This window comes from Peromyscus leucopus, chromosome 6 (assembly GCF_004664715.2).
Source record: "Peromyscus leucopus breed LL Stock chromosome 6, UCI_PerLeu_2.1, whole genome shotgun sequence".
NCBI classification, from domain to species: Eukaryota; Metazoa; Chordata; class Mammalia; order Rodentia; family Cricetidae; genus Peromyscus; species Peromyscus leucopus.
In genome coordinates, this window is record NC_051068.1 from 71,598,088 (window position 1) to 71,621,891 (window position 23,804).

At 46.6% G+C, this 23,804-nt stretch overlaps 1 protein-coding gene across 4 annotated transcripts in view; it reads right to left on the minus strand.

Annotated features, from left to right (window-relative positions):
* Positions 1-23,804, minus strand: part of Bcl9 (BCL9 transcription coactivator) — an 85,202-nt gene that overhangs the window by 22,537 nt on the left and 38,861 nt on the right. Inside the window, exon 1 of one of the 4 annotated variants that reach the window (XM_028854123.2) lies at positions 2,535-2,681. The exons of the other annotated variants lie outside the window; for them this stretch is intronic. The gene's annotated coding sequence lies outside the window, so the exon portion shown is untranslated. Of the gene's footprint in view, positions 1-2,534; positions 2,682-23,804 lie in introns of those variants that run through there. 4 annotated transcript variants of the gene reach the window in all.

Sequence of the window (23,804 nt, forward strand, 5' to 3'; positions counted from 1 at the left end):
TATGTGTTTTATTTCATGCATTTAAGAAACATTCTCAGGTGGGACCCTATATCACTTGAGTGCCAGGGTACTGGGATACAGAAACACTAAGACACCTACTCTCTCTCTCATCTTATTCCTGAAGGCACAGAGAGAAGGCATTTTACCCACACTATCTCATGGCTGAAGAGGCCTAGCCAAGAAACCAAGGAATATGCCTTAGGCCACAACACAAGGCTCCTGTAGCCCAGTCCAACCCCAGAGCATCTACTTTCTCACTCGGCATGCTGACTTTCGCTCCCACATTTACAAGTACCATCAAAAGTACTGTCTTGCCACTGCACACTAAAAGGAGGTATTCTCTTTCAAAATTAATATAAAACCCTAAATTCACACAACCGACCAAAACATCCCTTTTGTTCTTTGATTAAACATATTACCATAATTATACAAAAGTTGAATTTGGTCTGTTAGTGAGACAGTTAAAAATAGGATAAAAAAAAAAAAAAAACTTGTGCTACATAATCTCTCATCCAGAGGTGTTCAAAGAACTTTTCGGACAGGCATTAACTTGCTAGGCTGAAAGGTAGCTCCGAGTGGTTAGAGAGGCAGCATCACCATTGCCACAGGCAGGAAAGCAAGAAAACCAGAGATCTGTTCAAAGTTGAAAGTCAGTCAACCAGAGAGCTAACATCTTGATCCCTAGTTCAAGGATTTTTACCACGGTACCAGGTCACCGCGATCCAATATTCAGCCAGTTAACAATGCTCGTGAAAGCTCTGGGTCTTTCCCCTACACACTGTAGAACATTTTTCTTTGGTTTACAGCAGCAGACATTTCTGAAGGTCAAGGGGAAATAACCCATAGGAAAAAAAAAATTCCAATGCATGTAAGTCCTTTTTTGCGTGTCTTGGTTAACTAGAATCCAGAACAAAACATTCCTTTTGCTCAAGAACCAGTTCCATGGTACGCGCCCCTATAAATAGAAAGCTATACAGACTTTCTGCTTTCATCTTCAGGCCAATGACTTCCCTATCCATCTATCATATATTTTGAAACTATTACACTCAGCACATTGATTACAAAGACTTTCATGGCTCAATATCAAACCTCTAGGTCACAATACTGTCAAATGCCATACATACACCTCCACATTTCAACTTATCCAAACCCACCGTTAATGGAGCCCTCACTCCTCAAAGCATGTCTGTAACACCTGACTAACAGACCCTCTTCTTACTCCATCTCTATCCACAGAAGAAAGAGGACTTTGTTACTGGTCCCCAGGACTCTCAGAGCTGCACACAAAAATTTCTTCAATGCTAAACTTCCTGATGGCTATCGTCCAGTCAAAAACTTTCAAATCAACAAGACAACCATATTGAACAATCTCCAGTCACAGGTTCCACACACTGTTTTACCCTCCCACACCCCTTGGTTCCACTTCTCAACTATTTTACTTACCCTTGTTACCTGCTATAACTAATTCAGCACTCTGTGTTCCTACACAAGAGCCCAAACCTCTGTCACCCAAACAAGCATTTAATTCCATAATACATCAAATGCTAACAAATACTCCATCAGACTGACTTTTTACACGGCCACTCCATCATTTTCCCACTGAAGTCACTGCCAGGGGTTGACTTAACTAAAGTCTAACTTTGCATCAATTGCATTCTACCTTGGAGACTACCTCCACAGACACATATTTTCGTCCATTTCTCTACCCTGTGGTAATGACTTTATTAAGTCCCCACCCGACTCCAAGCTTAGCCTCGGAATCACTCTTAACACTAACAAGAACGCTCTTCCTCACCTCCCACAGCAGACCAAAGCTCTTGGAGGACAGAATCCAAGACTTCTTTCTCATCCTTGGCAACCTTAACATAAGGTCCCCAGCAATACTATTACAGGCCTTGCCCTTCCCTCTGGACTAACAACCAACTCCTAGGGTATCTCCATTTCACCAAGCTCACCCAACACTTACCAGTGACATCTTAATAGTCTTTGCAACTTTCAAAGGCCAGCCAGCGTCTAGGGCTCCACTCTGAAAATCACTGGTGTGTTCTACGACCCCCACAATGACTCAGTGACCTAGACATGGCCAACTCACCTGCTGGAACCCTTTACAACTCAGACATTCCTCTAGGCTTTCACCTCCCCCAACCCCTCAACAAGTCACTGGCTTGTGGAGTCCCCTTTCCCCCTACGCATCTCCGGGGTCTTGCAGACCCCACCACACTCAACCAGAAACCCCTAATTTCGCGCTCCTTCTCCTTTCCATCGCCCCTCCATCCCAGGACCCCGAGACGGTCTTCTTCGCCTCAGGTAACCTCTCCCAAGCACAGCTTTGGGACGCAACCTCTAAAACCCCGAGAGATGCCCCGGGTTCTCTCCCACAGCTCCCGAGGCTCCCCTGCCTCCCCCAACAGGTTCCTCCAGACTCAACTCGCCAAGCCAGCGCCCCGACCCCCCGGAGGCCGCCCCGGCCACACGCGCACGCGGACCCGGCCCCGCCGCGCCGGCCCGCCCCTCCCCCTCCCGGGGCCACTTACCGGGGGCCGGAGCCGGGGAGGGGCGGGCGCGGGCGGGGGCTGCGGTCCCGGGCTGCTCTCAGCCCCGGGGGGCCGGGGCCGGGGCCAGCGGCAGCGGCGGCGCAGCGTCTCCCCCAGGCGGCGGCGGTGGCGGCGGCGGCACCGTCCCACTCCCGCAGGCACACATAGGCTCCATTGTCCGCCGGCGCCTCCCCCTTTCCGGCTCCCCCTCCCGGGCCCGCCCCTTCCCCCTCCCCTCGGCCCTCCCCCCCCACCCCCAGCCGCACCGCGCCACGAAAGGTACCGCGGGCCCCGCCTCGGACGCGAGCGGAGGCGCGCCCCTCCCCCGGCCCGCCCGGCGGGGAATGGGGCCCTGGCCCCGCCGCCGCCGCCAGGGCCCGCCCCCTCCGGGGGGGGGGAATGGCAACCCGTCCCCCTCCCCGAAGGCGCTCGATGGTACCAGCCCGCCGCGGCCTCCACCGCCCCCCTCCCCGGCCTGGCCCGAGAGAAGCCGCCCTCGCCCCGCCCACCCGGAGCCCCGCCCCGGCGCTACACGAGGGCCCGCCCTGTCGGCACCGCCTCCTGCTTTGCATAACCCCGCCCCTCCCCGCCCCGCCCCAGCTAGTCACCGGGTGCCCCCGCGGTGACGCCCACTCCCCCGCTTTAAAGCCGCAGAACCCTCTTTCTCAACTAAAAGATCCTCCCGCAGGACCCGCGGGGCCGGCGGTGCGGCGGGGTGGCTCCCTTCCTCGCCCTCCTCCCGACGCTCACTCACCCGGGCTCCCCACGGCCTCCCGCAGTCCTGGGAGCCACCCGAGGGGACGAGAAAAGGCGCGGAAGGGGGAAGGGCCGAGTGGGATTTGGCCATCTTGGACAGAAACTAATTGGAGCCGCCGCAGGAACCGGTCTTCGCTCCCTCTCTCCCGCCGCTCCGGTCCGGGCCTAGTCCCCGGTCTTCCTGCCACCTCCTCACGCCTCTGTGCTGCGATTCCGCCCTGGCTCGCCCAGCCCTCCCAGCCGCCGCTCGGTGGCTCTCCCTTGGCCAGGGCAGGCTTTCTTCCCTCTGGAGGGCAGGCCCCCTCGGCTCGCACTCTCCTCCTGCTGGGCAGAGCAGACTCTCTGGGGTGCTGCAGGCGCGGTGGCTAGTGCAAGGTCTCCTTCACACCTCCGGCCCTGCCCCGCCCCGCCCCGCCGGGCCATCACGACCTAGGGTCCCCAGAGGGCACCTCCTGGCCCTGGCCCCCAGCTTTTCTCCCAACCACAGGATTACTCCCTTCACGTTTCCGAAGAGCTTTGTTGCAGAGAATTCGAAGCCTGTACGCTCAGCACTATCCCCAGTGAAGTGAGTGTGAGCTCATTAGATGACACTTTTTCACATCGTGCTTTGACGCTCAGATGCCGGCTAGTCCTATTTTGTGGGGCTGGTTTTACTACCGTGACCAGCCGCTGTTACTGTCTGCCCGCCCCCACGGAACCCCACTAATCTTCGAATTTGTACTTTGCGGAGTCAATCTTAAAGATGTTTCTGCAACTGTGTGTGCACTGGTCCAGAGCTTTTCTAACACAGTTGAATGAATTCTGTCTATCTGAGAAGGTACATAATCTCCCCGAAAGTGGATGCAAGCAACACAGCCAAAAGACTTACATAGATCTGTTCTTCTCTTGCCTGTGGATTTAACCAGGACGGCCATTTGTGCCTCAGTTTTTCTGTCTATAAAATAGGGAACTTTCCTCGTGGTGTCCCTTTAGGGAACAGTGCTGTTGTAAAGGGTGGTATTAGAGAACCCTAAAAGCCGGGCGGTGGTGGCGTACACCTTTAATCCCAGCACTTGGGAGGCTGAACCAGGCGGATCTCTGTGAGTTCGAGGCCATCCTGGTCTACAGAGTGAGATCCAGGACAGGCTCCAAAGCTACACAGAGAAACCCTGTCTCAAAAAACCAAAAAAACCAAAGAAAAGAAAGAAAAAAGAAAAAGAAAAAAGAAAAAAACCCAAACCAAGCGAGAGAGAGAGAGAGAGAGAGAGAGAGAGAGAGAGAGAGAGAGAGAGAGAGCGCGCCCTACAAGCCGGCGGTGGTGGCGCACGCCTTTAATCCCAGCACTTGGGAGGCAGAGGCAGGTGGATCTCTGTGAGTTCGAGGCCAGCCTGGTCTACAGAGTGAGTTCCAGGAAAGGCGCAAAGCTACACAGAGAAACCCTGTCTCCAAAAACCAGAAAAAAAAAAAAAAAAACAAAAACCGAGAGAGAGAGACAGACAGACAGACAGACAGACAGAGGGCCCTAAAAGAACGAAGTTCTGGCCCTGTGGGTTTCCATACAGTTTCTCCCTGGCTTAGAATCTGAACAGCTATGGCAAGGTTTTTTCTCTTTTTGTTCTATTGAGACCGAGTTTATACATTTTAAGAGTCAGGTAGATCTAAATAATATAAACCTGAGAGCAAACGAAGGAGTCCAAATAAGAAATAAAAATTAAAAAAACATGGGGCTGGGGGAGCTGTCAACATCTGGCTTTAGACATAAGATTCAACATAGCTAAGAGGCACGAGGGAAGGTCGGGTATAAATATGAGAAAAGACAACCAAACCAGAAATGTGCAAGAGACATTTGGGGTTCCTAATGTAAGTAAAAGGTTCTCAGACCATAAAGACTGTATCCCTAAAAGAAAATACTTTCCTAGTTAGGGTTACTATTGCTGTAATGAAACACACGACCAGAGCACCCTGGGGAGGAAAGGGTTTATTCGGCTTACACTTCCACATCACCATTCATTGACGGAAGTCAGGAACTCTAATTGGGCAGGAACATAGAGGCAGAAACTGATGCAGAGGCCATGGAGGGGTGCCGCTTACTGGCTTGCTCCTCCCGGCTTGCTCAGCCTACATTCTTGTAGAACCCAGGACCACCAGTAGCAGGGATGGCCCCGCCCACAATGGGCTGGGCTCTCTCCCATCAATCACTGACTAAGAAAATGCCCCACAGCAGATCTTACTGCGGCATTATCTCAAACGTAGTTTTTCTTCCTTTAAGATAACTCTAGCTTGTGTCAAGTTGACCCAAAACTAGCCAGCCCAACTAGGGTATTCCAGTTCAGGTCACTACTAGTCAGCAAGCTAAACAAGAAACAATGACAATAATGTATTTGAAAAAAAGAAAATGAGCCTTAACTGCTTTTTGCTAGGCAGCCATGAGTTAAAGTTCAAAACTATTTACTGACTCGGAAGCAAAATGAAGATGATCACAGACACAACACTGGGATAAAAGCAGTAGCATCAATGCCTTAAGCAGGCTAAAAAGCAGGAAATGTAAAGGTTAGCATCACAGTAATAGTAGTTCAGCTGTATTGCACACGGAACGGAAATGTGGTCTTAAAATATAATTTATTCCGCTCAATAGTTTCTTTCACTGGAGTATCTGCTCTCTGAGATTCCTAACCTCCACACGTCTCCTCTCACTGGACAAAGACCTGCCTTTGGTGTGGAAGGGCCTGACACACTCTATATGCATAAACGCTAATGAATACTGGAGAATCCTTCTACAAGCTTCTTGTAAACAGAAGTCTCACGGTGGTTCTGCTACTCCAGCAACTCTCAGAAAGCCTCCCTCCTCCAAGTGGTAAAACTGCTAGAAATAACGGCGTCTCAGAACCTGGGTTTGAAATTTCTCACTGAGTCTTGCTTCTCATGAGGACGATAAACATGCAGTGGCCTCCATGCCCGGATGATGCAAGTGGGACTTCTTAGTTCTTCAACAGATCACGCATTTGTGGTCTTATTTAAGTTTGTCTCCTGGCTTTCTGAACACTCTCTCTCTCTCTCTCTCTTCTCTCTCTCTCTCTCTCTCTCTGTTGTTTTTTGTTTTTCAAGACAGGGTTTCTCTGTCCCGAAACTCACTCTGTAGACCAGGCTGACCTTGAACTCAGAGATCCATCTGCCTCTGCCTCCTGAGTGCTGGGACTAAAGGCATGTGCCACCATTGCCCAGCCATAGACACCTATTTTCAAGTTAGAGGGACAAATGCTCTTGTTTCCCCAGTTTTTGATACGCAAGCCTAGATCCTGTAACTGAGAAGAATCCATCTTGTTTCTCAGATGACAAGTTATTTTAATAATATTTTTTTAAATTTATTTTTTGTATATGTGTGGGTATTTTACTTGCCTGTATGTCTGTGCATCACGTGTGTGCGGTGCCTACAGAGGCCAGAAGAGGGTGTCTGTCAGATCCTGTGGAACCAGAGTCATGAGAGACTGTGAGCCACCATGCGAGTGCTAGAGATTGAACCCAGGTCCTCTGGGAGAACAAGGCAGTGCTCTTAACTACCGAGCCATCTCTCCAGCCTCTCAGATGACAGTTTTGATGCGGAAATGTAATGCTTTGCCAAGATCGCACTCACTATGAGGGGCTAAGGTTTGAACCCAGTGCCCCACAGCACTGTCCTAGCTACTAGGAACTGCTCATTCCCAGGAGTATTTATGAGTGACTGTAGGAGAAAGCAGGCAGTTAGTTACCTTAGGAGTCCTGGAATTAAAACTATGAACGCCTGAGGCACTCAGCCAGCTGGTGTCAGGGTTCCAGGAGCTCCTAAGCTCTTGCCATGGTCAAGGCCCTCAGCATGCCCGTAGGTTTTTTGCTAGGGCTTGATCAGGACCAATCCGTCCTCCTCACCGTTCCAAATCAGTGAATTCCGATGCTGAGGGAATGCTGCTGAGGGCCTCGGCGACAGAAAATGCAGGGTGACTGGAGTGGCATCTTGTCACCTGCCCAGTGTTATGGTGAGGTAGTCCAGATACCACTTCTCAGACTGCCATGAAGGAGAAACAGCTCTCCAGGAAAGTCCACGGAAGAATCTCAGAGCATCCTCCCTGCCTGAAAAGTGAAGGGCTAACTGTCTTTTTTTCATGAAGCAGGAGTCTGTGTCCCCAACCCCTTCCCCCCTGCACCTTCCCAGGAAGCCACCAGCACTCTGCAGAGAGTGGGCATCGAATCATCCTAACCGCAAAGCTCTCTCCGAGGTGACCTGCAGATCCCCCGAGAAAGCAACACCCTGCTTTATTCCGTGCACCAACCCATACGGCCTCATCATCCTACCCCCTACAAATTCAGCTGTGTGGCATTCAGCCTGCCATGTTCCAAAGCTCTAAGTGGCCGGCGCGGTGCTGATGGTCCCCCTCACCTCTTCCAATCTGACTGTGGTCCACACAGCCTGACAAGGGGCAACCTGAGTGCCATGTGCTTCAACCTCTTCTTCCCAAAGCCCCTCATCTTCATACATAACAACAACAGCAGCAACAACAACTGTGTGTGTGTGTGGATATTGAGCCTGCACGTGTGTCTAGGCACCATGTGTGCCTGGTGCCCTCAGAGGCCGGAAGAGAGAGTTGGATCCCCTGGAACTTGAATTAAATATGATCTTAAGCCAACGTGTGGGTGCTGGGAATTGAACCTGGTCCTTTGGAAGCACAGCAGTGCTCTTAACTGCTAAGCCATCCCTGCGTTGCTGAGTTTTAAACTTAGGCACTAATGCATGCCAAGCGGGTGCTCTACCACAGAACTACAACCTTGGTTTTCATACCAGTTCCTCAAGCCTGTCCTCAGAGTCCCACGTCCTCTCCTTGTCAATTCCCACTAGTTTGTTATTCTACTTTTTTTTTTTGTTTTGTTTTAACTGCTTCCCCAAGCAGCGATTCTGGATGCTTCTACTACCTCATTTGATTACCTTTCAGACATTTTCTTAGGAATCTTGTCCTTTATCTACGCATGTTTAGTTTTTGCTCTTGGGCCCTTCCCATTTCACACCAACAACCTCTTTTCCGTTTCTCTGGAGTTGTCGCCCTACTGTTTCGGCTTGGCGAAACTACCGTGGTTTGTATGCAGGTTGCTGGCCTTAGCCAAGCAGCCTCCCTCGAACCCTTGACCACCCACCGCCCAGCAGTGGAAGTGACTACTGCCTGTGTGTGTCTGTCCTTCGTTTCTCCATTCGGGCTGCCAGACGGCATCGGCACACTCTTAAGCCAGAAAGCGGATCCCAGGTGAAACTGGAACAGCAAAACACAAACGGAACGTCATCACTTATTACCCATTATCCCTTCATATGTTCTCACCGCTGTCGGCGTCATTTCCCAAGAAAGGATTCCGATCTTCATCTGTACTGCTCCTACGCTGCTTGGGAGAACCATGCAAAGATTTTGCCTTTTGTTTGCCTTTTGTCTCTTTCTTCAGTAACATCTTTGTTGTTGTTTGTTTTTGTTTTTTCGAGACAGGGTTTCTCTGTGTAGTTTTGGTGTCTGTCCTGGATCTCGCTCTGTAGACCAGGCTGGCCTCGAACTCACAGAGATCTGCCTGGCTCTGTCTCCTGAGTGCTGGGATTAAAGGCATGCGCCACTACCACCTGGCTTCAGTAACATCTTAAAGTGATACCCTCTTCCCCTTTCTTTTCCTCCAAAGCCATTCAAAAGTGGTTTCCTTGTTTGTAAATTCTCCAGTCAGGTCACTGAAATAGCCTCCTGCTACAGACTAACCCAGCTGCCAAATCCACCACCACCGATTTCCCCAACTCGGCCCTTTCCTCCCGTTTGCACCTCCCAAGGGGCTGCTCTTCTGGGTTTGCCTCTTTACTGATTTCGGCTCTTCTGCCCGCCCCCCATGGCAGTTACTTCCTCTGGTCCTTGGTTCTTTGGTCTTCTTCCCTCTCCTGCTCTCCCCAGCTTGGCCAGTCCCTCTTTGCATAGGATCAGCAAACCCAAGGTCTAGTTCAGGCCTCGCTTGAATTTGATGCTGGATTTCTAGCTGCTCAGCTTGTCTCCGTGAAGAGTCAAAACAGAATTCACCATCTTTCAAAATTGGCACCCTTCTCAATTCCCTGTATTTTCATGTAGGCTCCAAACCTTGGGAATAATTCTGACTCTACCCCTCCTACTCCATATATTCCTAGTCACCAGTGTTCATAAATTCCTCCTGTAACCAATTTATTATTTGTTTTGTGTTTTTTTTTCTCTTTCCAAGTCGGGACTGTAGGACAGTTTCCCCCTTTGTCAATCAGTTACATACTCTTTCCCAACAGAACTTTCTAAAAATGTCTATACAGACTCTAGTTTATACAGTGCCCATTCCTCTGGCCAAGTGTCACTGCTGAGGTCACCTTGGTTCTTTGGTGCCCATCTACTCTAAGAGCCTAACAATATGGTGTAAGAGCAATAACACTAACTTTATAGCTATGAGAACCTGAATACTGAATATTAAACTACACTTTTTAGTCAAGAAACTTCAGGTAACACCCCCCCCTTTTTCCTCACTCATTTCAGTTCTTTATATCACCAATTTGAAAACACACCTAAATATGCAACCTTGAATACTACCAACCTCTTACTGTGATCCCTTTTTCCCACCCCCAAACCTCAGAGCAGACTCTTATGCCTATTTTGTTTTTGAATCATTTATTATTGCTATATTTATCAAGCATCTACTAGATGCAGGGCATACTGAGATATCACATATACAAAAAAAAAAAAGATTTAGATGTGCAATCCTGTGTTTGAGGCTCATCAGACTTGGGGAATTCATTCATTTAAAAATTAAAATGTTGAGTAAGTGCCCATTGTGTGCCTCGTGCAAAATACTAAAGAATAATAATAATAATAGAAAAGGAAATATAAGGCATTTTTATTCCTGATGTTGGGAACTGGGGGTCTACCTACTTAGGAATACTGGTAAATAAACACTTATGATCAATTATAATAACGGATACGGATAAATACTGGGTTGCTGGGTGCATGCAGAAGAGATGTATCTAGGTAGACAGGAGACTTAATGCAAAAATATCCACGCAGAATCTTAAGGAATGCGTAGGAGTCAGCGCAGCAGAGGACGCGGTAGTGGGCAAGGGCTCAGCTGTGTGACAATGTATATAAATAGCCACAGAGCAAGAGAGGGGATGATGAATAAACAGCAGTGCAGAGGCAAAGAAGCAAAATGGCAATCAGAAAAGATCCGTTATTTGACGGCAGAAGGGCTAAGTCCACCCTGCTTCATTGAGGTGGAGGCATCTGGGGCAAGCTGAAGGTCAGGTTGGCCGGCACCTCGCTCCATGCACTGTCCAGCACAGCAGAGGGACAGCACCTTGTCTGCTATGACGGCCTCTAGGTTCTCCTCATAAAGTGTGCTCCTCGGCTTTCCCCGATGCCTGTCTGGTGAGAGCTGCTTCTGGGTGGAGAGCCTCTTGGTCAGACCGCCTGAATTTGAACTCCAGTAATCTGCCATCAGTAAGCTGGGGCCTTAGAAAAAGAACTTGACTAGGCCAGGCCTCGTGGCATGGAGTAATGATATTTTTCCTCCTCCAGCACTGTGGGACTAAATGATTATGAGTGGCTACATACAAACAGTGCCCAAGACAAAATAACTACCCAATAGATGCTGGTTATTGCTATGTTTGGTTATCTCCAGATTGTCCAAAGTGGATGAGCTAGAGGGAAAGATTTTAGGGGTACCGAAAAATCCCCCACAATGTTCCCTTTATGCTTGTACACAATCTCACTCATTGAGATCTCCTTAATGCTCCTGGCACATTCCTTTAATTCTGCCATTAGAAATTCATACCTTTGGATATAAGCTATCACTCCCCCAAGCCTTTGAGGAAAACACAATACAGGGTTAACCCTGCTGTATTCTAAGAAATTATCTGGCCATAGTCATATCCTCCATAGCTGCAGACTGCACCAAAAGAATATTACGGGACTGCACCAAAAGAATATTACGGGAAGAAAGAAAAGGTTAGCTCTGGAACCAAGAGGTCCTTCCTCAGAAATTGAAGTCAGGCAAATGCTCCGAGGGCTTTTCGAGGGTAGCCTTTCTGGGATTGGAGGAAGGGGTTGAAATTACAGAGAGACACCAAAAAGTCAGAGGAAAATAAAAACAAGATCTTTGGTGCCCAAAAAGGCAGGCTTTGCCAACTCAAACAGCTCTGACCTTGATTTGGGGAGACTTCATCAACCCCCTTTCTTCACGTTGTGCTGTTTGAGAATAAGCAATTTTGGGCAGGATCAGTGTTGATTCATAGGAATTGAGGGCACTATGCAGATGACCAATGACCTTGTGTTAAATTTTTTATTACTTTATGTGTTTGATCTTTTATCATTGATCATTTGTGTTAAATTAAGCAGGAGTGGGGGAGAGTGCAAGAGAAGCTGAAGACATCTTATCATCCAATTGAGGAAGCAACAATAAAAAATGTTTAATAACAGTTAAGACCTTAATTGAATCACAAGCATGCTAAAAACCACAGGCTTCCAGAGACAAGAAAAACAAACCATGAGTCAAGAGTCCGGGGAAAGGAGTGACAGTTTCCTGAAGGGCCAGAGGTTAAAGCGGCCTTGTAAGAATCTGACTTGGTGGACGCAGGAGGAAAGGATGGCCAGGAGGGACAGACAAGGGGCATGTCAGACACTGGAAACTCACAGTAGCTGTGAATCATAAAATAGGAATGGCAGAGTGCATTAGAGATGATCAGAGTGGCAGCTGCCGTTCACAGAGCAGTCACACAGGCCACCCCAAGCCTAAACAGTTTACATGATCTTAGTACACAGAACTGCTTTGTGGGAGACGGACCTTTCTTAGTCAGAAAGGTGACAGTCTTAAAGCCTGCATCTGAAGCGTGGAGCTGAGGTTCAAACCAGTCGGTTTGAGGCGGAGCCGGCTCTATCCGCACTGTGGCCTCTGTCTGGACACGTGGTGGGGTCACCGGGGAGTGCAGTTGGGTAAATATAACGGGAATTGGGGCCGCAGAGGTGGCTCAGTAGTTAGGAGCACTTGCTGCAGAGGACCCAGGTTTGGTTCTCAGCATCCATTTCAGGTGGTTCACAACCACTTGCCACTCTAGCTTCAGGAGATCTTATGCATTCTTCTGGCCACCAAGGGCACCTGCACACAAAGGCATGCATCCTCAAAGACTATACACATTCACATAAAAGAAAAAAAAACTCTTTAAAGATATAGTGAGAATTAATTAAAAGAAACAATCTAGGGAAAGCATATAAAAAAGATACATTGTTAATAAAAAAAAAGAAATGAAAAGGTCACAGTTGACTCAACACTGTGCAACAGCCTCCTTATAGCATCCTTCTGGCTGTGACTTATAATTGTGTACCCATTTTACAGATGAACAAACCAGTCTGGAGAGGGTAAATAACTTGCTCAAGGCCTCACAGCTGCTAAATAGCACAGAGGTCCAGACTCAAATGTGAGGCTAGTGGCAAGACCCGTGTTGTAGCTGCCTCCCCTTGAGCAAGGGAAACCCGTGTACACGCGTGATCCTGATGCAAAGCATGTGCCAGGACCAGGAGATGGCTAGCTCCTAAGAAGCAATAAGAAGACAGTCATTAGCACTCTAAGCCAATGCCGATTTGAGTGCTCTCCTTGTACCTGGTATCATGCTAAGGGCTTTCTGAGCTAATTCTATTAGAGAACAACTCTATATCTCAGCTTCTATTATTAGCTCACTTTGCTCAGGAGAAAATGGGGGCTCAGGGAGGTTAATGAAGGCACTGGGCTTTGAGAAGTTACAGGACTAGCTCACGTGACGCTGGAGGGCTGCGGCTGAGCATGCGCACAGTTCCCTGGTGTCACACCCATACCTGCCCTTTCTTGGCTTGTTGCTATTCTAACTATTAAGCTGCCGCTTTGGGAAGGGAGGTTTGCAGAGTGGTCAACTGGCAAGGAAAGCCGCCAAGATATATATCTAGGGTGAGATACCTGGGTATGAAAGGATGCCGACCGCGAGAGGGAGGGGAGGACATTTTGGAGCTGGCCGAGAGCAAAGAGATAGTAGCTCTCATCAGTGGGGGCGGCACGAGGGGCAGGACGAGCATAAACTGTATTTCTAGCTTAGAATCTGGGAGAACAGGGGCGCTGGGGTCAGGAAAAGAAGGGCTGAAAAATTCTCCAATCTGCACTGAGATGCCACCACATACCAACTAGGGGTGGTTACAATGAAAAGCAGACAATTCCAAGTGTTGGTAAAGACATAGTGCTCTCTCTCTCTCTCTCTCTCTCTCTCTCTCTCTCTCTCTCTCTCTCTCTCTCTCTCCTTCTTCTGTATAGGAATGTAAAATAATGCAGCCACCTTTGAATATAGTTCACTTGTTTCTTAAAAAATTAAACCTGGCTGGGTGGTGGTGGCACACATCTCTGACTTCGAAGCTAGCTTAGTCTACAGAGTGAGTTCCAGGACAGCCAGCGCTATATACAGAGAAATCCTGTCTTGGGAAAAAAAAAGTTAAATCCATGTTTTCCACGTGCCCCAACAATTCTACTTCTAGGTTTCTACCTAGGAGAAGTAAAAATACATACTATAAACTTGCCTGTGAGCAGTCACAGCAGCATTATTCTCAGTAAAAAAGAAGAAACAAACTAAATGCTCAGTTGATGTATGTATAAACCAAGTGTGGTATATCTGTACATTAAAAAAAATGAATCACTGACACACTAGAGTATAAATGTATCTTGAAACTACTGTGCTAAACGAAAGATGTGAGGTACCCAAACCAAACCCTGCATGTTACTTGATTTCACTTACATGAAATGACTAGAAAAGAATTCATACAGAAAGTGATTTAGTGTGGGGGGAATGAGGACTGACCACAACAGGAATCTGGAGGAGGATAGCATGGGGATGAAACCCTGGCCTGTGTGCTAGGCATGCAGTCATCTACTGAACTGTCCCCTACCTACAAAGCATGCGAATCATAGGAAGCAAAGGTCCTAGAGCCACATGATGACAGTGGTGGCTACTTGATGGAAGAATATAAATGACAGCACAAGGAACTGGCCTCTTTTAGGAAAGCACAGGTGATTTAGGAAGGAAGAAAGAGAGTTAAAATTTAGAATTACGAGTGACTATTGGACATGGAGAAAAGAACCCCCTGGGAGGTGAGAGCAGAAGCTGGAGACCAGAGGTGACATCTGGATGAGCTCCCCAGAAGGGAAGGCACGCAAGAGACCAAGAAGATGCCACGGGTAACACCTCAGTGCCGCCACCTGTAAGACGATTTAAGGGCTGGGAGATGATGGTTCAGTAGGTAAGAGAACTTGCTGCCCGAGCATGAGGACCCGAGTCCAGATCCCAGCGTCCACATGACAAGCCAGTGTGCTGGTTGTCTGTGCTGCCTCTAACCTCAGGTCTGTAGTGGGTGTGCTGTCTTCCAGCCTAGCTGAGGAAACCCAAGCTCCAGGTTCAGTGAGAGACCCTGCCTCAAAGGAATAGCTGGTGAGTGACAGAGGAGGACACTCAATGGCCTCTTCTAGTCTCTGTACGAATACACAGGCACATGCAACTGTACACACATGTACACAGATACCAAACAGAGACACATAGTCATGCACATGATAACAAGTAAATAAATAAATAAATAACAACAGAGTTTTAAGAAGATAGTGTCAACATCTTACTAACAATGTACCCAGCTCCTATTAAATTTTACTTGTATCTGTTAAGCCCTGGATGATTGAACTGTGGACTGTGGCCTGCTGTGGCACAGCTGGAAGTTGGGGGAGGAGGGGTATCACAAAAACGTTGGCGATAGTGAAAGATTTCTAAATGCACAACAATCAACAGTACTTCAAAAATCAAATGCGTAAGAAGCCCAAGTGAGCACAACACATGCTCAGTCTGCCCTGCCCATATCACAGCACACCACTAAAAGGTGCTTGAAACACCTCAGCTCACGAGACAATCGTATGCTATGAACTTCAATGGGTTGTCTTGCACACACAAAGATTTCTGATCTTGTAGGAACATAATGGTCTGTGGAAAGCAAAGACTTTTCATATTTTCCTACTGACATTCTTCAGCGTGTGAATACCAAATTAGTGTCACTTGGAGCCCTATTGTATTAGTGTGTTTGGTTTAAGAAACTCCATGTTTTCCCTTAGTCCATGCCCTTAATTTCACACGTATTTAGTAAAATCATATTATCTGTTTTGCTTGCATGAGAGATAGAACTGTACAGATTATCTGTTGCTTTTATACAGAAACATTTAGAGAAAGTCATTTATGTATAATACAAAGATGTGAATGTTCATAGTGTTTTCATTCTGTTTTGGAGTCTGTTATACTCTCAAGATTTTAGTTTTAATAACTTTTTGTTGTTGTTTGTCCTGGAACTCGCTTTGTAGACCAGGCTGGCCTCAAACTCAGAGATCCTCCTGCCTCTGCCTCCCGAGTACTGGGATTAGATTAAAGGCGTGCACTGCTCCCACGATCCAGCTAATTTGAGTAACTAAATCTGTCAGACTTTGAAAAGTGGATTTTGCTGTTTTCTTGGGAAGATAACTTGGAAAAAAATGTGCTCTAGTTGATTGTCTTCTTTGGTAATCTGTCTGGTAGCAGTTTAGTAACTCATGTGGTTTCTTCCTAAACAGCATAGTACTTGTCAGGGTGCCTGGTAAAACTGAAGAGAACCACTGCCAGGTTTGCTTCTGCTATGCATTGGGCTCCAAGTATGTCACTCTCTAAAAAACCTCCTGTCTGAGTGGCTTGAGTTTTATAAAAGCCATTAAATGAGTTTGGGTTTGGGACTAGGACAGAATTTCGAAAATGGCCTTAAACCTACTTCTGCCATTATATACTAAATATTTAAGGATGTGACGTTCTCAACATTGACAATCATAAAATCAAACATATTGACCAACACTGAAAAGCGCTAGAGAGGCTCTGCATCCTGCAGTATCAAATATTCAATCAGGATTTAATTCTCCATATAAAAATAAGCAAGCACATCCATCTCATTAGTATGCAAATTTGCTTCAAGCTTTAATAAATGGTAAAATTATATGCATATCAAAGAACTGTTTTAAAATATATTTTTATGATAAATTGTCAGTAAATGTTTGAGAGGTACGACTATTTTATAGACCCACTGTTAGGATCTTCGAGAAGTCCTGTAAAAGACCACCAGACACCCTGCAATCAGCAAGAGCGTTTGCTATCACGAGAATAAAGGTACCAGCATGCTGGGACCACACATTCAATACAAAGGCAAAAATGGTGACCACCCCGCCCCCCCAAGAAAAGCTTGCAGGCTATTTTATACACAACTAAGCAAACTCTAAAAGCAATGAGCTCGTTCTATCTAGGATTGGCTTACGCAAGTGCCAATCATATTAGTACGTTTCTAATTGGTTAGGGCTAGCAGGGGTGGGCCAAGGCTATAGCTTTTCCATTCTTGGGTGAATCTGGACAAGTCCCAGGCTTTGTCCTTATTTGGTTATCACCTGAGGGTGGAGAGGTCCGCCCAGGCCTAGTATATGCCGTTCCCCTTGTTTCAAGAGGCAAGAACTGAGGCCTAGTTCTTAACTAGGAGCCTGTCATGGTATTTGCCTGGACTTCTCAATTATACAGTGTAACTTGGAATGTATTGAAAACCTTTCTCTGTGTTTTGGTGTTAAAAACAGAACTATACAAACACTTAGACTCAAACTAGTAATCACGCCAGCATTAGAGAGTGTCCCCTCAGCCATAAAATGATAGGCCCCCCGCCTCAGCCTTCAACCACCAAGATGGCTGCCTGCTGTACCACCCTGGGATTCAGCTGTTTGTCCCAGTGCTGAATTCTGAAGCCAGAAGGAACTCGGAGACTTTGAGGTGAATTGTGCAACTCCCTTCCTCCGGTCATGGAGATGTAACTGAGCTGGGGCTGCAGAGGGCTTGCTAAGCATGCATGAGGCTGTAGGTTGGATTCCCAGCAACCCCCACCCTCACCCCAGATGAATAACAACAGACCAAGGTAGTATGAACAGTCTAAGTTTTTTTTTTTTTATCCAATAAAATCACAGAAAATCCAAATACCATAACTAGTTATCACTATGACAATATTACAGTAGTTATTGGACCTGCCCATAGACTTTATTAATGCCTTAATAAGAAGCATAAATATTATTATATTGCAAATTTTGTTTGTCTATTTAGACCATTGTATTTCATTATAACTAGTTTTTAATTGTATGTGTTTAATTATATGCACTTAAAAGAATTCTTTTCATATGCTTTACAAGACTGGGGTCTCATTGCACATACGCCCTCAATGACCCTGGGGTAGAGGGACCTTTCCTGGTTCCCATCCTAAACTACTACCAAAAAAAAAAAGCCTTTCCCAACGCCTGAGATCCCACCATTAGAGAACATTCCCTTTGGGTTTTTAAGATTCCCATTAAAATGCAAATGCCCCCGAAGGAGAAGAACTTCTCTGAGTGTTATTAGTTAACCCCTTAAATGGGGTTGTTTAGCAGCTAGCTGAGCGCAGCATCCTACAATTCAATTAAACAAGCGTTTATTGACCTGCGGCCACGGGGAAGGATCCAGGCTTGGGGATAGGGAGCCCATCGATCCTCCTCTGTTCCTCCCCTCAAGGATGTTTGCAGTCTAGCAGGGGAAATAAAACAGGTTCAAAAGAGACAGAGCAGAAAAACCTGCTTTCCCAGACTTGCAAAGAGCAAAGTCAGCTCTGCGGGAGATGGCTGAGAAGACAAGGCAAGCATTTCCGTTTGTGTTCTAGAAGGGCTGAGTCTGGACTCCGTGCTAGGCCTGTGCTAGGTCCTCAGAAAGCAAGCCTTCCAAATTCACTGCCCAGGGCTGAGGATGAACAGGAAACACAGGGGGAGTGACTTAGAGATTCGGGGAAAGAGAAGAGGTGAATGTGTCAAAGAAGTGAGCTGGATCCAGTCGAGTCCCTGAAGGCGTGCTAAGGGGCCTATCCTGAGGAAGCTGGGGTTTTCAGGTTAGTGGGGAGCTGGACAAGAGACGGGACTGCTCTGTACCGAGCGAAGGCCTGACACCAACGTGGAGTGCTTCTTATCCTTCCCTTTCCAGACCATCAGAAGGCTCTTACGGGAGCAGGAGATAAATGATTTGTCCTTACATTTAGCATGGGAAAAATTTCAACAAGTTGGGACAGGGTTGGGAGAAGAGTGTCCGGGCTTGATGAGATGAGGTATCAACTGAACCAGAGCACTGTGAGGTCCCCAAAACACAGATGGGGTGGTCCACCTGAAAGTTTCGTGCCTGGGGGCATGGGAGGGCGGGGCGGCGGCAGAGTAGATCTGTTGAGTCAGACCCTCTGTGGGCAAAGTGGGCTTGCCTAACTCCACTCGTGTTCTCAGTTGCTCTGTGTTGAAAAGAGAGGTGAGCTGAAAAGGAAGGATGCACTTATAACACACTGCGGGGGCGGGGCAGAGGCAGGGGCGGGGCGGGGCGGGGCGGGGCGAGGGCGGGGCAGAAGGACCATGGCCAGAACAGGACTTAAGGGAGCTGGCCAATTTAGGATGCGGTGTGTGGGGACCCACGGACCCACGTAAGGATAATGGGGGTTCGATTGTGGAAACGGCAGAGGAAGGAAGGGAAGGAAAGGACAGATGTAACTGACAGCAGGCTGACGAGCTTTCCATGCCTCACTGGGCAATGAAGCAGGAAGGGAAGCTGAGTCACAGGTACCGTCAGAGAGTTGAGATGGGTGTTGGGAATACCTGGGGCTTCTATGAGGAAAGCAGGGGAGTAAGGTGGGGGGGGAGATGATGTATGTTAGGCAGGAAGTGTTCACCACAGAGAACCCCCTAAGCCATAATTTTGACTTGGGGTGAGCATCCCACTGTAATGAGTGGGATGCAGGATGGGGCGCAGGTGGTACAAGGACAGTGGACACAGGCTGAACTTATTACCATTTTGTCAAGGGTCCCCTAACAGGAGGGCAGGCAGGAGCTGTGGGCTGTCAACTCGGGCAAGTTGCCCCTTTTCTTCCCAAGAGCTCCTGGTCTGTTTTCTTGTTGTAAAAACCCGGCAATGATAAAAAGCGTATCACCCACTCATCTCTTGGGAATGCTGCAGAGAGCAACTGATACGCACACATAAATAAGTTTAAAGCTCTCAGCAAGAACGAAGTGTGCTAGAAATGCTAAACAATAATAAATCCAGCCACCCCTTCACCAAGATTGTAAACAAGGTGTCTTTTTAAAGAGCAAATGTAGTTAACCAGGTACTAACGTTGAGTTATATAGACTCTAACAACAGGTAATTAAATCTAAACTCCTGATTTGAGTTCTCTCATTAGAGGGTCTCAGAGTGACCCTAATACCTTCATCAAACTGAGTCCTAGACTATATAGCAATTAATTAACATGGACATTACTTTATCACCCCTTTCCTTTTTTAGTACCACTAATGTCAACAGACACACAGTAGGCAGTCCCCACCTCCACGCCACGCTCTTTGTCACGCCCCTGAGGTCCGTCTCTTGGCAGAATGGTGTCATATAAAATATTCAGACCCTAGGTAGAGTGCGCGCAGGCTACAAGGGGAGACGGCTGTCAGACAGAAACGCAGGGAAAGGAAAAAAACACAAACCAAAAAGGATCTACGACTATCATGGCAAAGACAGCAAATCCAGTTTTAAAGGAAGGAACACATCTCTAATTATAAGTTCCACGCATAGCAAAGCTCTTCTAATAAATCCCACCACAAGCTCCGCTTCCCTGAAGAGCAGACCTGGTAGGTAATAACTCCCCTTCTCTGTGGTAAAATCCAATTTTCACACCTGGTAAATGAAATAACTCCACTGCGAAGCAAGGGCAGGTTGGGGTGAGCCGCTAACAGAAGGTTAGGGGCTCTGCACCATGTAACGGCTCTTCTGGGAGCCCCTTCCTGAGATTTGCTCTTTTTTATGCTGGTTGATACTACTGGGCCAGAAAACCTCTAACCTGTGAGGTTACGAAGCATAAGCCTTTATCGCCTGGAGTGGTTAGGAAGGAGGCCTGTGGCTCCTGGTTCAAGTATGTGGGGATCTGGTCCTTGCTCTATCTCTGGGTTGGGAGGACTGCTCCTGATAGCCTGTGTACTTTTCATAGATAAACTGATACTACATTCCTGACTTACTGACCAAGAGAGAGGATGTCGCTGCCAAAACTCACAATCACAATGGACGAATCAGAATCAACATCCACACTCCCACATGGGAGGAATGGAAAAACTAAACATAAACCAAAGTTCTAGCCAGAGCCTCTGTCTTGTATAGACCTAAGGAAGAAAAATAAAGTGGCTGTCACAAGGAATTAGCAATGACTATGTACACACACATTTACACACTTGACAATAATTGGAATGTGGAACAGAAACATACCACAGGACAATAAGAATTTAGCAGAGGTGACATTTTACTCAACCATAATATTGGAACAATTGCTCTCCTGTTCAGGAGCAAATTTAAGATCTCACACAACACAAATTCCACACCTGAAGACATAAGTATGTAATGGAAATGAATCCATTAAAATAAAAGGAAGAGGATATAGGTACATATTTATATAAACTTGGCCACAGGGATAGATGGAGATTCTTAGAATAAACTCAAAGGAAAAAAAAAATTGGATTTTATTTCATATGAAATTCTGTACGTGAAAATATCACAAAATTAAAAGGCAGAGAACCTGATGGGAACAAAGCATTTCTAAGAAGTGTGACTGAAAATTAATTAATGTCTTAGTCTATAAAGAACTCTTGGGCTGGTGAGATGGCCCGGTGTGTAGAAGCACCTGCTGCCTCCTGAGTTTCTGCTCTGAAGCTCACGTTTTAAAGGCTTCAAGAGTTGCCCTCTGTCCTCCACGTGGACACCATGGCATGTGTACACCCACATACACGTGGGGATGCACACCTACACAGAAATAAATAAATAAATAAATACACGTAACTTTTAAAGTCTTAAGAAAAGAATTCCTAAAAAGATGAAAAATACAAATGAAAGACAAATGGCCCAAGTCTAATTTTTAACATTTCATACAGAATATTCACCGAGAAAAATATCACTTTAACTTATGAAAAAGCGTGTAACTAATAACCAAGAAAATATCCCCATGTTTTATTTCCCATGAGGGCTTGGCACGTGGTGAACACATGGTAAATATTTGTTTGTTTCTTCAGACACCGTCTCAGGGAGTGCCGGAATGAATGGCCTCAAACACGGCGTCTACCTGAAGATGACGCCGAACACTCGATCTCTACTTCTCTCCCCCCCAGAGCACCAAGACTGGAGCAAAAGCCTCCACACTCAGTTTATACAGTGCGGAGGGTTCGAGTCCAGGGCTGCACACACATTCAAGGCCAGCACTCTACCTAATGCGCGTGTTATCGAATGGACATTTTCAAATGCGGTGCTGAAGATTGCAGACCTGGGCACAAGTCAGTAAACTGGTTTCTGTAAAGGGCTGGTAGTGATTATTTTGGGACTTGCAGGTCACACAGTCTTTGTAGCAAAAACAACCAAAGATGGTATGTAAACAAAGAAATATGGCTGAGCTTCACATACCCTGCACTCGTGGACATTCTGACGTGAATTTCACACCACTTTTATGTTCTGGAATGTTACTTTCCCTTCGTACTTTGCTAAGCATGTAAACAGGTGAAAAAACGTCTGTAGCTCAGGCGTTGTACACACACAAATGGGACAGATCTGCTCCTCGGGCCTTCTTTTGACAACCCCTGTACCCAAGCAGCCGCCTGAGCCCTTACAGTTGGCCATATCTACAAGAGAGGCTTTAAAAAGGCCATTCTCAGGCTTGTCAGCAATGAAGCAACCGGGTACAAACATCCTTTAAAATAAAAAGTTCAAGTTCATCTTCCTTGTCCTAATTGCTGCAATAATTCTTTTTTTTTTTTTCTGGGGAAAATTTACAAGGCAAAAGGAAATAGGAAATGCAGTCAGAATGTTATGCACAGGCATCTCGAACCATTAAACCTCAGTACATTCATACGATGAAATATTATACAGATATGAATCTTTATGGTACGCAAGAAAATGCTCGGGACAAAACCACCTGAAAAAAAGTCAGGACAGAAAAATATATTTACCTCTCTATGCCAGTTTGCAAACATACTCGGAGAGGGTCGTTTTCTTCCGTCTCCTTTTCAATTCAAGTTATTTGTATTTTTAGTCTTTTCAGGAGTTCTTTTTAAAAAGTTCTTTTCAAATTCAATTTACTTACTTATTTACGGTTCTGATTCTCTACTGTACATGGCTTCTACTTTTGTGATCAGGAAAACATACCAATATTATATCTTAAAAAAAAAAAAAGATCTGGAGAAACATCCAGATTTAGAAGTTGGTATAGAATATTTCGGGGAGAAAAAAAAGAAAAGCTTTTCAAATTCAACCTAGATGTACAATCCTGATAAAACTGCAATGAAAACCAGACCCAGGCAACTGAAAGTCACCAGGGTCTAAAATTCATGCAAAATCACCACAGAAGTAGTGGTGGCGGGGGTTGGGTAGTGGCCCTGATCAAAAGCAGCTGAGGCCTGGAATCTGCAAGCGGCCCTTCAGTGAAGGCATCCAGAACAAGCGACCTGAAACCAAGGGCTTCCTGAGGGTCCAGGGTCTGGAGCACAGGGAGGCTGGGGGACTCGGAAGCCTCTTTTTCCTACTCCTCCTACACCCGCACAATAGAACCCAAATAAGCCCCCTTTCAGACTTCAGAGGGATGGAATCCAACAGCCAACTCTTCTGTTTCGCTGTTGAGAAGCATGGCTTCTCTCTTCCAGCGGTTAACAGTCCTCTAGACCTTGATGTATGTCCCTTTTTCTCAAGAGTGAGAGGAGCCGGGAGGGGGAGGGCAGTTTAGGGAATGGAGGGCTCTCCTAAGCAATTTAGCATTTCACAGACTCGTTCAGAAGGGGAACGCTCGTAGGGAAGGTTTGGGTATCGATCTGGGGGAGTTCACTACACACCAGGCAACAGGATGTGTGTGCATCTGCTACTTCATTCAGCTCTGAAAGTCTCCGGTGAAGAGGACTAAGGGGTTGTCACACCGGGCAGTCATTTTTGTAATCCAGATTTGAAAGCTGAATTTCAAGGATGTGATGCTGATGCCCGAAATACTTCTAAAACTAGATTTGAATGTGGCAACGTAGAGCACTGTGTTACCATCAGATACACCTGGAGCACAAAGTTCAAGGTCATAGGATGACTTACTGGATTTTTTCCTTCCTTCCTTCCTTCCTTCCTTCCTTCCTTCCTTCCTTCCTTCTTTCCTTCCTTCCTTCCTTCTTTCTTTTCTTTCTTCCACTTCAATTTCTCACATATAAAAAAACAGGAGCAGTAATAACACCTTCTACTCAGAAGTAATACAAGAAAAAAACAAAACAAAACAAAAAAAAACCAAAACAACAACAAAAAAACTCACAGCACACAATAGACCCTCAGTAAAAGGACCAGAACTACTAATAACCTTTGCTAAGTCAAAACAGTCACAAAGGAGAGTTGACATGAAG